A 17,891-nucleotide genomic window follows, 5' to 3' on the forward strand; every position below is an offset into this window, starting at 1 on the left:
GCTGGGCACTTCCTTGAGCTGTTGCTGTTGTTGTTGCTGTTGTTGTTGCTGTTGTTCGTGTTGTTGGTGATGTTGCAGTTGCTGTGTTATGTTGATGGCGGTGTTGATAGTATAACGACTTATCTTGGCATTTATATGCGTGAAGCCTGCTCAAGTAGAAGGTTCAATTGATATTGTTGTTGTTGTAGTTGTTGCTGCTAGCAGCTTGATTCCTTGTTGTTGTAGTTGTTTTAAATTCGTTACACTGCAAGATGAATATAAAGTTGTTTATTAAAAAATTGATTGATTGATTGATTAAAGAACTTGCTTTAGATAGAATTCACTATAAGTTTGATTGACTGATTGATGGACCATTTGACTAAATGACACAGTTCAGTCGACTGACTGATTGAATAAGACTTTGGCTAACATATAGACAGTTAACTTGGCAGACTGTTTAGTTGATTGACTCGGTTGATTAGTTGATTGATTGCTTAGACTGAACCCATTTACTTGATTGATTCTAGTCACTATTGTTCACATTTGCTAGGCTAATTGACTAAAGAAACATTTGCCTGATTGATCCACTGATTTGCTTAACTACTAATTCATACAGTGAACAGACTAAATGAAACACATATAAATAGACATTTTATATGCTAAACTATTTCATTGATAGTTCACTTGATTGACAATCAATGCACAGCTCTGAATTTCATATTCATTCTTATATGAATATATTTATATAACTATAGATTCAACAATCCTGACGTACACATCTTTAAAATACTAGCTAAATATATACAGGAATTAATACCTAATGCCTAATTGAAAATCTAATACCTGCAACTCACTTGTGTATTGTTTGTGTGTTGCTTCGTTTTCTTTTCTCTTCTTTTCTTTACTTTTCTGGTTTGTTTGATTTTTGTTCAATGGAGGGATTGTTGCATTTTCTATATGCGCCTTATTGCGGTTCTTGCTGTTGTTGCTGTTGTAATACTCGCTTAGCTTCTATGTAGCTTGCTGCTCTGAATGGCACATCAATTCATTTCTCTCTGTGTGTGTGTGTGTTAGTGAGATAGAGAGACTATTGGAGAATTTGCTATCAATAAACAAAAAAAAGCACTGATCACATATTCTCGCGCTCGCTCTCACGCTCTGAGTGTGTGCGCGCTTGTGTGTGTGTGTGTGTGTGAACGCGCTCTTGCTTCAGCAAGATTTTTCTTTTAGTTAAAAAGTTCCTATTATTTTTGGCATCACATGCACTGCAATTGAAAGAAGAACAAGAACGGCATTAATTCATATGAAAAATTCACATATAACAAAAAAAATCAAATCGATCGAACGCAAAAATGTCATAAGATAACATCGAATAAGGAAGAGCAACATAGCCAATGGGTGCAACTGACTGTATTAATACTCGTTCATAAGTTTAGAAATAACTGTAAGTTAAATATGTCCTCTCGAAGCCTTTCAATGCGCGGGGCACTTCAAACCCGCTTGAATGAAATGAATATTTATATAAGTATGTTGATGCCATAGTTAAACATATTTATTAATAATTCAAGTCTCTAAACATTAAACAGGAAGCATATGAAAAGCCAATATACTCCATTTCATTTCAAGAACAAGTCTACATAGTAATCATTGTTTTTCTTTTTTTTTTTTTTTACTATTATTATTTTGCTATCTAATCAAAATGCTTGGCACTTCTCCATTTAATGCTCTTGCCATATAGATAAGAGGCAAAGTTCTGATTTCAGTTGTCATTTTCATTTTGCTTTGTTAATTATACAAAACAAAAACCATATAGGAGTTTTTTTCAGTGTACTGAAAAGGTTAAAGTTAGTCTCCTATATTTATATTATAATTATTCAGAAGAAATGAATCAGTTCGTTAACTTTTACCTTAAAGTTAACTTTTCCTATACTATTTTTCTCAAATTCTAGTCTATGCCTTTTCTCTTCAGTTGAGCTTCTACTGTACTCAATCCCACATGCACACGTAAAAAATAAAAATAAAATAAAAACAAACCGCAACTGAGTCAACTATCAAATGCAATTTGCACTTTACAAATTGAATTTAACATCGCGTTGATTTCGTTTCATGCTGCAGCCAGCAGAAGCTGAGAAGCTAAGCCCAACAGAATTAATAGCCGCAATAAAGCTATAAAAAAAGCTAGATTAGCCCAGCTCAATGCTAAACGCTGCTGCAGGTTCAATAGACTTTGTCAGATCGAAACCATATATTATATTATGAAACTGCACGAACTGTCACGTTTTTCCGTCTAACTTTATAAATACATTGCAAGTGGAATAAATTTCGTGTCTGCTCGTATTATATTATATAGACAGCAAAGAATATATACTTGGCAAATTTAAAAAGCTTTCCTTACATGGAAATCAGGCATTTAACTAAATAAGCAAAGTTTACTTTAAGTTGCTCGAAAAACAAAAACAAAAAAACAAAAAAAAAACAAAAACAACACCTCAAATGAGTTTCAGCTATTAACAGAGTTTAGAAAAGGCCATTTAGTTTCGAAATTCCTAGCTTCTGGCTAGGGTATAGAAATATATATATTTGCATCTCTGTGTTTGCTCAAGAACAACACACGGAGAACTGCACAGCAAGTGGGAGAAAACCCAGTGGAAACATGTTAAACACGTCTAACACACGCACGCACACACATGCCTAGGGAAAGAGAAGAAGAGAGAGTGAGACAGAACGAGCTAGTTGCAATTGTTGGACAGGGCGTATGAGTGTCGTCGATCGACTTTGACTTCGACTGGCGACAGCTGTGGGGCCTTTGGTAAATGAAAAAACGTTGCGGTGAGGCGAGACAAGAGCCAGAGCAATGTGGGCGACTTGATTCCGATTGACAAACGGCCAAGTTTTAGTGCTGCCCGGAACTGTACAAATGCCACGCCCCCTCCGACACACACACACACACTCTCTCTGTCTCTCTCTACAAAGTTAGTAGCCCCCGTTTTTCCAGTCGCTTTACAAAAGCTATCAGCGCAACTAGAATTGTTAGAACTGTTACAGCTGAGTTTGCATAGCTGTATTGTCTGTACTGGCCATTGTAAGGATTCTCATTTGTAGCTGATGTATGTAGAAATGTACATACTATATCTAAGTGCATGAGTGTAAAGAAATACAGAAAGTGAATGAGGGAGAGAGAGGGAGACAGGCTGCATGTTGGCAAAATATTAAATGCATTTTACACAGACTTGATTCAATTAATTTTCATATTATGTGGGCGTGGTCTGCCCACAGAGGGAGTGTGGCGCACGCACCACACTCTACCGGAGATTTAATATAAGTGAAATGAAAATGAAAAGGAAACCCACCATTAACGGTACCAGCGACAGCTGGGGACACAATTACGAATACTATTAAGGGGCACGGGCACACAGCAAGTGGGGAGGAGTCAGCAATTATTATGTTATTTCCACACACACACACACACACACACACACATACCAAAGGAAACACCAAAAAAGAAAACAACTTTAATGTTACCTTGGGGCTAGCCCAAAATGTACAACAACAACAAAAACTACAAGTTGCAAATACATTTAACTATATAGATACCCTGTAAAAATATATACAAAAACTATGGCATTAGCTGACTTACTCAGATAACTAATAAAAATTTGATATATATTTTATATATATTGTTTATATTACATTACATTACTACATTTTATTTAGTAATCATTTTGTATATACTGTATTTTTATAACTATTATTCTAATCATTATTATAATTATTTTTGTATAAATTAAAATTTTTTTATTTTATTTTTAAATTATATCTTTATTATTTTATTTTACGTTTTTTCAATAATTAATTATATTTTTTTACTTTAAATATTTACATTTGATATCGTGCATATTATATTTTACTGAACTATTAGCCTAAAGGCTGCTTTATTGTACTATAATCCACAATAATTATTGCATTTTACTCATTTTGAATCATCGTTCATTCGCTCTATATACATGCACACCTATACGTATATATATTAATTTCTTAATTCAAGCAATTATAGATTAAATGGAGTATATTAAGTGCTCAAGTGCTCTCGAGAGCTGCTCGACGCCTTTGCATAGAGTTCAAGTGCTTGGCTACCTTGATAGTCATTCGCATTTCAACGCTCGCCTGACTATATGGAGCTCCTGCTCTGCTGCTGACTAATCTGACTGTCTATCTGCTGACTGACTAACTGTCTGTCTGGCTGTCCCGCCTGGTTGGTTGCCCTGCCCAGCCCTGCCCGATGGGTGAGAACGCGGTCAACAATATGTCGTCTAATTCGTGCATGTTGTACAGTTGTTTTTTATTGTTGTTGTTTTTGTTTTTTGTTACTCTCTGAGCGTCTGACCTTATGACTTTATTAGGCACACACAAAAAAGAAATAATACATATATAAATATACAGGGCATAGAAGAAGTAGAAGGAAAACCAAAATAATGAGACAGCTTTGCTATTGCTGTTTGAGTGAGTGTGAGTGAGTATGTGTGTGTGTGTGTCTGTGTGCGCGGGGCATTTTTCAAGATTTTCTTTTAGCCGTCATCGTTGGCGTTGCTAATGACTAAGCCAAGCAAACCCACCCAACCGATGATGGCCTATCTCTATCTACCTCCCACTCTCTCGCTCTCTCTCTCTCTCTCTTTCCAAGTCCCTATTTAAACCCATCTTTCTACCTCCCTCCCGCCCTCTCTCTCTCACTGTCCCTCTTGTGTGCTTGCTTGGCGCGTGTCTATTGATTTTCCATGCATAATCGATATATAAATATTGCAACTGCCTACAATTTTGCCAACTGTCAACTTTAGCTATCACCAATATGCAAAAGACCTGAGCTAACCTGCCACAGCGAGTGTGTCACCTGCTGTCGTTGCCCCACCTGCTGTCCACACCTATTTTCAAGTGTCCGCTTTCTTGTGCGGGCCCTTCCATCAGTTTCGCTTTTCTTATTATTATTTCCACACACACACACACACACATACACACATGTATATACTCACACAGAAGCGCACACACTCTCTCAAAGAGCGAGCAAATATTTAATGAATATTTATTTTTCATTGGTTGATTGTGATTTGATTGCGTTTTCTGTTGCGCATTCGTTCTTATTTTCGTTTCGTTTCGGTTTAGTTTGCTTTTTGTTATTGTTGCTATTTTGGTTACTGTTCCATTTGTTAGTGCTAGAGTTCGCGTTGTTGTTGTTGCTGTTGTTGTCGTTGACACTGAAAACGTCAATGGAAATCAACGTGTTTTGTTTTTATTATTTTTCAATTGCTTTTTGCTATCTGCCTCTCTTTTTTTTTTTTTTGCTTTTTTCGTGTTTTATTTGAAAGCCCTATTCAATGGGCAGATCGGGCGAATTTTTGTATATAATATATTTTTGGTATATGTAGTACATATTATGTACTGCAAATTTATGTATATGTATATATTTCATTTCAATTCATTTATTTTATAAAATTAAATTGTTTGATAGTATTCACAACTATAAAAGATATTTTAATAATTATTGTTATGAATGCCATATTTTCATATATTATTATATATTTTTATTATAATATATAAATAAACAAAATAAATAAAATTTCCAACAATTTAAAGCAAAACTTTAACTTAAATCAATTATTCTTATCTGCTCAACTATCGTTCTATGTATTCTATTCTATTCTATTCTATTTTGTATACACGCTTACGCATGTTGCGCAGTTTAATGGGAAGTGAGCTGACCCATCCAAAATTTGTGTATTGATCATAGTAAATTGAAGTTAAACTTTTCGTATGTCTTGTGGTTATTAAGCTACAGCTAAAAAGCGAAACTATCGATTATGATTAATAATAAGTTTATAAAATGAGTTATTAAAAGAACAAGATATAAGCTACGTATAACTGTGCATATAGTAATATATATAGTTATAAGTATTCCCTTGCTTTTGAGGCTTACAAGCGAATAAATCGACGCTACTCGTCATATTCATAAAGAACATATTTATATGCTTTATGGGTTGCCACGCCGCCTGCTGTATGTTGCATATATTTCCATAATAGCAATATATCTCGAACTGCCATTTCCATTAGGTGCAGGGCATGATTCACACAAAACGGGATTCATTATGATTTATTATCGCTTATTATGATTTATTATCCTTACTTATGTTAATATTTGTATTATTAGCATTATTATTGTATTGTTATAATTACTATTACTCTTATTATTATTAATATAATTATTATCAATATTGTTATTGCTATTAGTTGAAGCCAAAAAAGTTCTCCCGTAGTACCCATATGTGAGGATGTATTTTAGACTCTTTAATTATGCTTAATTCGAGTTAGGTTTTATTTCTTCTGCTTCTCATGTTTTGTTTTTGTTTTTTGTTTTTTTGTTTTTTGTTTTTTGTGCCACGCTCGCGACAAACTGCGCACTGTTTATTTGCTTGGCTAGCTGCGTACTTGGAAATCATGTCTCAAGAAATTGGCATTGGCTCTTGGGCTGCTGGAAGGGTAGTAGCTAGGTGAGGGGGTTGGGATGGTGCTGGGGGTTTGGGGTTGGTTTGTAAAAGCTGATATAAACTACGCAGCAATATTTTGTGCACGTTTCTGTAGCGCATGTGGCACTCTCACATACACACACAGACACACACACACACACACATGGCACACACGCTTGCACTTGGCACATGGCAAATCCTGACAAGAGTTCAGGGGCGTTTCACAAGTAACTTGGCAACGGGGCGTGGCAAGCGCCTTGCGTGTTGCATCCGCCGTCCACCAGCAAGTAAATTGCACAAAGGAAAATGCGCGTGTAAAATGTGAAAATGTGAAAATGCGTCAAGAGCTGCAATTCCATTGAAATTGACAGCAGGAAGAGGAAGGTGAAGAGCTGTACGGAGGAGGAGCGTGCATTGATGGGTGGGCGGATACGTGTGGGCGTGCCAAGTACTTCACATGTTGTTTGTTAACCGATTTGTCCGGCTAAATAGCCCTGAACAGGGAGCGGGAGTTTTCAGTATTTGTAATCGATTTACGTTTGCTTCCGTGCAGCTCCAGCTAAGCTAAGGCTAGCGTGTTAGCCTTGACCTTTTAGCCACATCTGATCATCATGAGCGTGCCCCAGCGCAGCTACCCATCCGCAGCATCGATAGCATTGTGAGAGCCAAAGGCTGTCATTAAGTCAAATCAATCAAATCAGTCGCATCCCACTTCAAGCTGCTGCACAGCAGGCAGAGCAAAGTTTATTTTGAATGCAATATGCAAATGGCAAAGTACAGTCATAACTCGTATGTGATGGCTCCTACTATTGATGCTATAAAGGTTTCTAATTTTCTTAGTTCTTATTATTTGCATTTATTATAATGCACACAGCTGCCTTACGGACATTTTAATCTTAAATACAATATTTAAATGCAACTTTAAGTGAAGTTGCAAAACCATCCTTTATATCCACATATATCCATGTAAAGACTTAAGCTGGTATAACCAGAATAGAATAGAAACATTCTAATTAGCGACAGAACGCTGTAACTGTGTGTGTGTGTGTGTGTGTTTGGCGGTATAATGCGCTGTTAAATTTACATAAAGTGAAAGGAAATGGAACAATAAGTTTTATAAGATTTCAGCAGCAGCTGCTGCTGCACACCCTCTGCTCCACCACACATCCTCTGCTCCTCTGCTCCTTTTCCCCTTGCTATCGCCCTGTGCTTAAGCTGTGCAAAATGAATGCTGCAACTGCAGTCGATGAATCGAAAGTTTTTCCACTACATATATATGTATGTATACATGTGTGTGTGTGTGTGTGTGTGTGCCTCAAGGCGAACAGCACATTGCAAATGACTGAGGGGGAGGCAAAGCGCTAGAGAGAGAGAGAGTGAGAGAGAAAGAAAGAGAGAGAAGGAGCAACTAAGGAAAATGTCCAGAGTGAGCTGCAGTGACAGTTCTGGCTTGGCTGTATATGTATGAGTGTGTGCGTGTGTGGGTGGCTGTTCGCTGATGGTCTGCCTGTTTTGACTACACTCATTTCTTTTTTTTTTTTTTTCGCAGTCAGAGGTTTTTGGGGCTTGCAGCCGCCACTCGACATTTGCGGGGGCTGCATTTTTTATTTGTTTTGGTTTTCTTTTTTAGACAGCTCAGAGCATACAAACACACACATACATACATACACATGCACAAGTCCCATACAACATTTCTCCCCTTTTTTCATGGGAATTAGGTCAGTTGTTGCATTTTAGCTTGCGTAAAATCTAGTATTCAGCTTGAGCTTCAGAAATACAATTAAATAGTTGAAAATATTATCTAGGAACTAAAATGCATTTAATTAAATATTTCAGAATATTAGCTAACGAATTAAAATATATCCAAAGATATCTATTTTGTTGTTTCTTTATAGTTATCCTCATATAATATTACCCTATGGAATGACCACTTATACGACAGATGCAAGTAAGTACATATAGATTAATGTATTCTTGACAGATTTCAACAGTCGCATAGGTATAAAACTGGTTTACTATTTGTATAAGATATTCCATTTCACTTCTATTTCTTCCATATTGATGACTTTTATTTCCATCTAATTGATTGCAAATTGGTATTCACTTTCTTAATAGCCATTAATTTCTAGATATGAACTGGAATCTATATATCTATCTCAGCCGCAGTCTCTCAGAGTAGCTCATTCTCAGCCTCCTACTCTTACGATTGATTCCTTTCTCTGTCCACATATCTAGTCCCACTACAAATAAGCCTCATGATTGGGCTATGAAGGCTGAAAAATATCCAAATGCGGCACTCAAACTAGTCAATAGTCAATAATTCAGCATATTCATCAGCATTTCTATTAGCTTTAGGGCTTTATCGGCAAGGACATTCTCAACAGTTGCAAATATGCCATTTCTCTTTCTCTACATCTCTCCCTCTCTCTCTTTCAGTGTCATTCTTTCTGTATTCTTTTCTAGTGACAAACAATTTCAATTTATTGACAATTTCAATTTAGTTCACAGCATATGCCACAAATTGACGCACTAGGCACTAGGCAAACGGCACATGGCACACTTCCCGCGTCTGCTGCTTCTGACTAATGGCAATTAAAAGCGACGCAACCAAGTAGTCAACGACATGGGTAAAAGACACGCAATGGCAAGCGCCACAGTTAGAGGGAAAACCATCATAAAAATAGTAACGCCAAACACACAAATTTCTATTTAAAGGTGAAAAGCCAAGCCACGATTCTAATTATAGGCCACATACAATCAGAAGCTTTCATCAGAATATAGTAATTGCAATTATTACTTTCGACCTCAAATCCTCAACAATTATCACCTGCTTATATAAACAAAAGTGAAAGCAAACAACAACAACAGCAATTGCATCAGCCACAATTCAATTGACTTGTTGTGTCTTATGTGTGGCATGGCATGCCATATTAAATAAAACATAATTCGTTAGGCCAACAGCTAGGCAAATGTCGAAATCCTTCAACTGTAAGCAAAACGAGAACGAAAACGACAAAGAAGAAGAAGAGATGGTCATAATAATAAGTACCAGACAGGCAGATACCCTGGCTTTCCATCTCTTCATAATTCGAGTATGCATGGATACAAATATATAAATATACTCAGCTTCTTTTATTATGTTTAGCTATCAAGTATTACCTGGTTGTTGAGATTTAAATCATAAAATATTGTAAAAAGACTATTTTGGGAATAAAAGAGAGAGAGAGAGAGAGAGAGAGAGAGAGAGAGAGAGAGTTAAAAGAGAACAAAAACTGGTTTACTTTATAGTCCTTAAGCAGCATCTAACACCCAATTCAAATTTATGAGAATCACATAGAAAAGCAAAAAAGTAACAAAAAAATAATCTGTAATATTAATTATTAATGCGCGTAATAAGATTAACACGAAACAATATTTATATCTGAGAGAAATAGGAAAGAGAGAGGGAGAGTGAGAGTGAGAGTAATGGCGAGACATTAAACATGAAAACATGTAACATTAGAATTTGTAACTAAGACTAAACTGAAGCAAAATGGATAAGAGAAAGGGGAACGAAGAAAACGCATTAGAAGTTACTTGAATAAAAACTTTACTGATGGGAGACATATTTAGAAAAAATTGTCTTAAATCTACATATAAAACTAACATACTAAGGAATTTAGGGCACAAATACATCTTTATCAATTTGTTCGTTCATTATACCTTGCTTTTCTTAACTACAGGGCATTAAGCAGGCGCAGATGTCAAGACACAAAAACAAATATCAGTCAAAATTTTTTTTCAATTTAATTAAACAATGAATAAGAACAAAAACATGAACCCCTCAAACTGTCGTAGCCATAAAGTCAGAGACAAAGAAGAGAGAGAGAGAGAGATAGAGGGAGAGCAGCAATGTTTGACTAATTAAAAATGACGAACAACAGCAACAACTACAGTAAAAATAACAATAAATTCGGAGCATATAAAATGCAAAATTTGCTTCAGAACACGCGCCAATCTAAGCTTTTTTTTCCATAGTATAGAAACTATATCACAAAAGCTGGCCTTATCGCTAGCAAATTTCGCCATAGGTGAGGGGCTAGCCAACTTGTCTTGTCTGTTTATATACACCAAATTTATATACATTTCTATATATATTGTATGTATATATTCTACTATATATTCCATATGTGTGCATAAATATTGTAATCATTTATCTATATTTATTCCTCGCTCTGCAGTCGAAATTTCATGGAACTTTTTTATATGTGTGCTGCACTGCTATAAATCACGGATAACGCCCGATTTGGTTGGAGTTTATTATAGATATGTATGTATTTACAGATATATGACATATGGTATATATATTATCATGTTTATCCAAGAGAAGTATTATGGCAAAATAGTTTATTTTATTATTTAGATTATATATTACACATGTATTTAGCTGTTATCTTAGTGTCACAGTGCATAGCCGCCCCAGGGTGAGCGCATTACTAAATTATTCTCTCCATTTCCGAATTTTCTCCAATATACAAAAGTACTCAGTCGTTTACTTCCAGACTGGAAGATATTTGTTATTCGAATCATTCTACACTTCTATTATAATGTTTGTATAAGTTGTATCCGATATCGGATATAGCTGATATTTGTAGTCATTGCTAGGATTTTGACTGTGTCTGTATTGGGGGTTGCGTCTGTCTATTGGCATAAAAAATAAACAACTTTGAAAACTTGTAAATATCGAGTATATATAGGAATTCTTATCTGATTGCTGCCATACACCTGCTGGGAGCATAGCGAATTGGGTAATCTTGATGTTCCCAAGTTACGTACAGCTCTCTCGAATCTCGAATTAAGATTATGCAGGTGGAACAAAGTTACTTTAACTCAGCACAGGTATTAAATTTTTGCTTCTTAAACAAAGAAGATTTTTTTTTGCTTTATTCTTAATCATGATAAGCACGCAAATGAGGGGCGTTATATGGGCGTGGCTGCCATCCAGCGAGCTAATGAACACAATTCAAAAAGGCCTATGCGACAGATAAAATTTGAGTTAGATAAGATATAAAGCCCAATGCCAAGCCCCAGAGGCGTGGCACCGGCTAAATAAACACAATAAATAAATCACAAAGGAGAAAACCACAAAAATTAATTAGCAGCCAATGTAGTTGAAATATGCTAAGCATAATTTAATTTAATTTAATTTATTTGTTTTGCTTTAAGCAACTGAGCTTATTCTTTCCTCAATCATTTCAGCTCAATTCTAATTGCACTTGACTTTTGTGCGCTCCCTCTCTCTCCCTCTCGCGCACAGAGTCTGCCTCTCCCTCTCGTTCGCTCTTTTCACTTAAATTCAAGGCCATTCATGATTTCATGCAGCTGGCATTTGAGCAAGAAAAAAGTTTTAAATTATTATTTCTAAAAATAAGCGCATATTAATTTAAGCAATTTATTCTCAAAATAAAAATTGCACTTGAAGACGAAGACGAAGAAGAGGAGTTTTGTTAAATGTTATATTAGCCCAAAAGTAGAAAAATTTTCAAACATTTTTCCACATTTTCCGTATTTGAATTGCTGCCACATCTAAAATTAATGCGCGAGCTGAACGTCCGAAGGAAAAACGTCATTAATTGCGATGTGTGTGTGTGTGTGTGTGTTTGTATGTGTATGAGTTTGTGTGTTAATGTGTGTGCGGCTGTGTTTCGCTTAATAGCTTTTCATAGCACTTATGCATGTCTGTCTGACAGCTGATTTTTTTTGGCATGTTTCGCATAGCGTTAAAGAGAAGAGAAAAACTGCAATATTAAATAGAAGCAAGGCTAAAATAGAAGCATGCTCAAAACCCAGTTACCCTGTAGCCTACAAAGATCTATACACATTTGTTTTAGTTAAACTTATGAAAATCACATAGAAAGGCGCATTTCTTTTCTCTCGATAAAAACATGATCGAGAGAGCAGCTACCCTGTAATTAGTCTTAATAAACGTTTTTTTGTGTTTTATGCCAGATTGGTTGGTATCAGAAAAATTTGAATGAACTGATTTTTTTTTTTATGTCAACAGTCATCTGATAATCAAGATAGTTAACTTTGTGAATGAAAAAATATATTTAAAGAAAAAAATAAATAAATGCAATGAAATATTTGTAATATAATATTTCTATAAACATTTTTTCATATTACGTATTTTGTATTATTTGTAAAAACTTTTTCAATTAATGAAAAGCAAACAACAATCTGATTGAATTCCACTGCGTTGCGTATTAATTCAATGGAAATCGAATGTCTATATGTATGAGTGTATGTATATATACGTGTAAAGCTGCAATTTGTAGAACTTATTTCGTTGTTTATTTTTGTCTAGAGCAATTCAATTGCATATTTTCGTATTGGAGTTGAAAGAAATATGTGCATGTGATCCACACACGCATATATATATACATATACATGTATATGTATATACAGCCAATCAGAGGCTGAGTGTAAACATGAGCACAAAGAACGAGTGTGAAATGAAAAATTGGGTCGCCCACAAAATTAGGGAATTACGTTTTTTATGTGCAGGCGCACAACACAGGTACAACAATAAGCAAACGAACGAAAACAAAATGTAAAACTACAGCCGCATATTGTGCTGCTAATAACAAAAATTAAATAACAAAAGAACTGCAGCGAAACACTGATTACAAAACAAGTCAACAATAAATAGGAGTAAAACCGACTGCGTAATACTCCTCCAATTTCAGTATATAAATTGAAATTCTATATAGGCGCAAATAGATTCATAGTTATATCTATAGAGCAGACATCAATTGACACTGAAGTTATACAGTTGTTTACGAATTGATGATATTATTTAGAATATTCTCATATTGCTTGCCTCGTAGGATCCTTCTCATAAGCTCCCATAATTTTTCCAGCATACAATGGAACTAGATACAAATCAAGAAACGTTTCCAATTGGATTTTTCGCACGATCTTGACTCAAGATTCTTGAGCTATAGAATTCAGAGCTAAGCTAACAAGACAAAAAGAAAGCAAATAAACGATTTAAAGCTAATTAAAGCTATACACGTTGGCATTTAAGGACTTTTAATCATGTTCAGTCGACTTTAGTATTTAGCTAATTAACCATCATTTGAGAGAAACTTGAGACACATTTAGCCGTCAATCTACAATTAAATTTAAAGACATTTTCTGTTTTATTTTAACTGAGGATTCTGCAAGTGTATACTTAAAAATCGATATACCCATTTTAAATATCGTTTGTATGTCATCTCCATATATTTCCAAATTGATTGCGCAGCTAGCAGGCAATAAAAATACAAATACAAATACAAATCAAAATCATTTGCAATTGCTAATGTCAACACCTGCGAGCCAAAGTCACGTTCAATGTGACGACATCTACAAATTTTTATATTTTCGAATGCAATTATTATAAATAAAAATTAAAAAGAAACGCAATAGACATAGATAAATTGATAACCAAATGGGACTCTGCATGCATGTATATGTTGTATATGTATATGTTCACACACACATATACAGTTAAATGTACTTCAAGCACATTTAACACATATGTGTGAAATTTTGTACGGATCTGGCAGCGCCGAACGCTTTCAGTAACAGCTCAATCGAAACTTGTTAATTGGGCGAGCGCAGGTTCGTCACTCAGTCAATTAGAACCCGTTCTTTTTGTATTCCAATTGGAATTCAACGGAAATAGAACAAATGGCTTCTCAAAAATGGAGCGCAGTCTGTGGGCAGGTGGCTACTTCCGTTCCACATTCTCCCACATTTATTTTATATGTAAATAAATAAATCATTTGACATACCTCAATGTACTGCTATCAATTATTTGGAATATATAAATATCATTGCAAAAATGATTTTATCATTACTTAGTCAAAAATAACAACACAAGTTTTAATTTTACGTCCGAGCGACAGAATTGCACTTTTTTTCTCGCATTGGCATTTGCGTGTGTGTGTGTGTGTGGGTATGGGGAGAGGGCAGCAAAACAACACATGTAAATTATAAGCAACTGCGCGACTGCGGCGGTTACTGCGACTGCGACGTGGGCAATGGTTACGGTGGAGACGACAACGACAGAGACGGCGACGGGTGGGCGTAGGGCAGTCGTCGCAGAGATCTTGTTAAAGCGAATACGATGCTAAAAGCAAATGGCGAAAAGCAAAACACAGCAGCAGCAGCGAATTATGAGCTTGCGTATGTGTGTGAGTTTGAGTGTCTGCCGCTTGCATGTGTGTGCGTTAGCGAGTGTATGGTAATAATGTAGGTGAAATATAAGAATCAAATACGAACACACAAAAATGCCAATAAGAACGACGACGTGTGCTAGCAGCAATGACAGGGAGAGAACGACCGAGAGAGGCAGACACGCAGTTGCTCTGATCGCCAAATGAATTGAAAAGAGACAATTTAAATATTATTCACTCTACACATATATGTAGGTATGTATATATATATTTATATATTTTGCACGGCAGTTAGGTAACGTTTTGTCTATATGAGTTATGCTCATAATCTTAACACATTCTTTATTGCCTGTGACACACACACGCACACTTACTCATACACAGAAAATCACACAAACGCACACACACAACAACTCATAGCTGCTGCTGCTGGCTGCTCTGCTCTGGCTGCGGGTAGCCAACAAAATCGATATTCTAAAAATAATATACTTTGAAAAGTAAAAAAATATTTATATATATACATATAAATGAATATATACATATAAACGACATATGTATGTATGTATATTTTGAAAAAAGCACTAACGATATTCAATTGTTGCCGCCGGCCCATTACGTGCAATAGCATAAGTGTGTATGTGTGCGTATGCGCGTGTGTATTTATTGCGTATGTAGCTATTTCAGTGTGGACACACATACTTCAACATTTAATTGCATTTAGTTGTAGATATTGATATTTGCAAAATATGTTTAGCTTTTAAACAGTTCTTTTTTTTACATTTTTTTCTTTGCTTTAATTTGCTTTTTCGCACTCGGTTTTCTTGCGCCCAACCGACGACGACAGCGACGTACGGCAACTAAAACGACGGCGACATCGCTGCCGCTGGCGCCGCTGCTGCTGCGGCACAAAGAAAGTCGTTTTTTTTTTTTTTTTTTGGTTTGCGCTCTCTGCTGCTGCTGCTTCTGTATGCATGTATTTGGGAGCAGTGTTGCCAGGTTTTGAGACATAAAAATAGCAAAATCGTCTCTAAAAAATAGCTGAAAATAGCTAAACAAATTTTAAAATAGCTTACAAAATAGCTGAAACCTTTATGCATTATGCATTTACTTAAAATTTTATTTTTAAATGTTATTTAATAATGTTACAATTTGGTCCACATCCAAACCATCATCAGAATTATATTTTTGATTAACTGGAATCATGTTTAAATGTAATCATGGAAAATGTGTTATGCTTTTTTGTCGCGGCATGCATTTTAATATCGTGCAATTTGGCAAAAACACTGCATTTGCAGTATATACAATACGCCCGCCTGTTGTCCGACTCATCCTCCTTAATCCAATTCTTAAATTCGGTGATTGTTTTCCAGGAATCACGAAATTTCTGATTATATTTTTTATTCATCACATACAATTAATGCCAAGAAGTGCGCCAAGAAGAATTTGCGATGGAGTAAATTCACAACTGATAGTATAAGTACGATAAAGTCGTGGTGGTAGTATCGCGCAGATCATTACGTACAATTTGGGACTTAATCGAAAAATATTTTTTTTTTTTTGGCTTGAAATACTAAAATCAAATTCAAAATATTCGTTTGTAAAATAGCTAAATTTATAGCTAATAGCATTTTCAAAATTTTCATAGCATTTAGGGTTCAAAAATAGCTAAAAATGCTATTAAATAGCTAATCTGGCAACACTGTTTGGGAGCGTGTGCGTGTGTATGTGTATGTGAGTGAGTGTATAACTATGTGTGTCTCCCCAAAAGCTTGAGAGCTCTACATCACGAAACGGAGACCAAAGCAAAGACACAAGAAATAGAAAGAGCACTTGAGCAAACGAAGAACAGAAGAGTAAAAAAAAAAGAACCGTAATAAGCGGCGGCTACATGAGTTCTTTATTTTTTTATTCGCACAATACGGCAACACTGATGCCGACGACAGGTGAAAAAGTGCAAGAAACAACAACAGCAACAACAGCTGAAGCAGCTGCAATCGAGTTCTATTTGTTGTTGTTGTTGTTGGCGTATAGTAAAAGTAGCAAAAATTTGTAGTAGAGATAATATGTTGGGGTTGTTGCTTTTGTGAATCACTAACACTACTACAAGCACACACACACACGCGTACACATATTTATATATAGTGAGCGAGCTCCAAATGGCTCACCAGTGTATGGGTGTGGTGAGTTTGCAATGAAATAACATCTGTACATGCATATGAAACACTTTTCGCTTGCTTAAAAGAACTGAAGAATATTTGCAGAAAACAGAAAGGGAAACACTTAGACATGTATTATTCTAAAAATAGTACATCAAATAGGCACATAGTTAGCAAGCCAATTAGTTACAATTCAACTAGAGCCGGTTCACAAATAAAAATGTTTAAATATCATCCTGGCAACAGCAACAGCAACAACAACACTCACCACTCACCACAAATGATGATTGTTTTCGGCTCTCCCGTGCTTATGATTGAGCGTGAGTGTGTGTGAGTGTGATACTGCGCGTACTCTCTTTGCTCTTTCGCTCCCACTCGCTCATAGAATTTGAACACAGGGCACAGTTATTTTGCCTTATTTGCTTACTTCAATTTTCTTTTCATTTATACATATATATAATTTTAGCACATTCCTGACAACGTTGTCTGGATAAGCAATAGGTTTGCTGATATAATCTGATGTATGTTAGGACACCACGATTTATATTTTAATTAAATTCACACCTTTAATTTTTGGTAGCAGCGCAGCTGCCGTGCAAAACGCGGCGCACGTACACTCAAAGCGGCGACGACAGCGACAGCAGCAACGACGACAACGACGACGACGACATTCGCATTTTTTCACACTGCCTTTTGCGTTGGGTTCAACTTTTTTGTTTTTCGTTTGTGATTTGCACTGACAATGGCACACGCACCTGCCACTATTTCAATTGAAAATCATTCCTGGCACTTTCATGTACACTTTGCGACTAATTAGTGCAACCGGTGATAATATTTTATGCCAAAAAATTTCAATTTTGTCAAGCGGCAACTTGGGTTGTTCACACAGACACAGTAGAAAGTGACGCCATCTTTAAAGGGGTCGCAATACGTTCAGTCTGCTGCATAGTGTTGATAAATGACACCTAAACAGCTACTCGAGGACATCTATCGATATGTTTGAAATACAATATTTTCTAATAAAAACATAAATAATATTC

At 35.7% G+C, this 17,891-nt stretch overlaps 1 long non-coding RNA gene across 4 annotated transcripts; it reads right to left on the reverse strand.

The window, feature by feature from the left end:
* Window positions 1–86: 86 nt before the first annotated feature.
* On the reverse strand, window positions 87–17,781 carry LOC149270174 (uncharacterized). Of its 4 annotated transcripts, none has more exons than XR_016271683.1 (4): window positions 17,127–17,781; window positions 5,007–5,228; window positions 834–1,244; window positions 87–244 (listed from the first exon to the last, which is right to left on the reverse strand). It is a non-coding gene; the product is annotated as an uncharacterized LOC149270174 (long non-coding RNA). The 4 variants fall into 4 exon arrangements; XR_016271684.1 differs by having other exon boundaries at window positions 17,120–17,781; XR_016271682.1 differs by lacking the exon at window positions 5,007–5,228 and having other exon boundaries at window positions 17,120–17,778.
* Window positions 17,782–17,891: the final 110 nt, after the last annotated feature.

This window comes from Drosophila arizonae, chromosome 2, assembly GCF_054131065.1.
Source record: "Drosophila arizonae isolate 15081-1271.41 chromosome 2, UAZ_ARI_1.0, whole genome shotgun sequence".
NCBI lineage: Eukaryota > Metazoa > Arthropoda > Insecta > Diptera > Drosophilidae > Drosophila > Drosophila arizonae.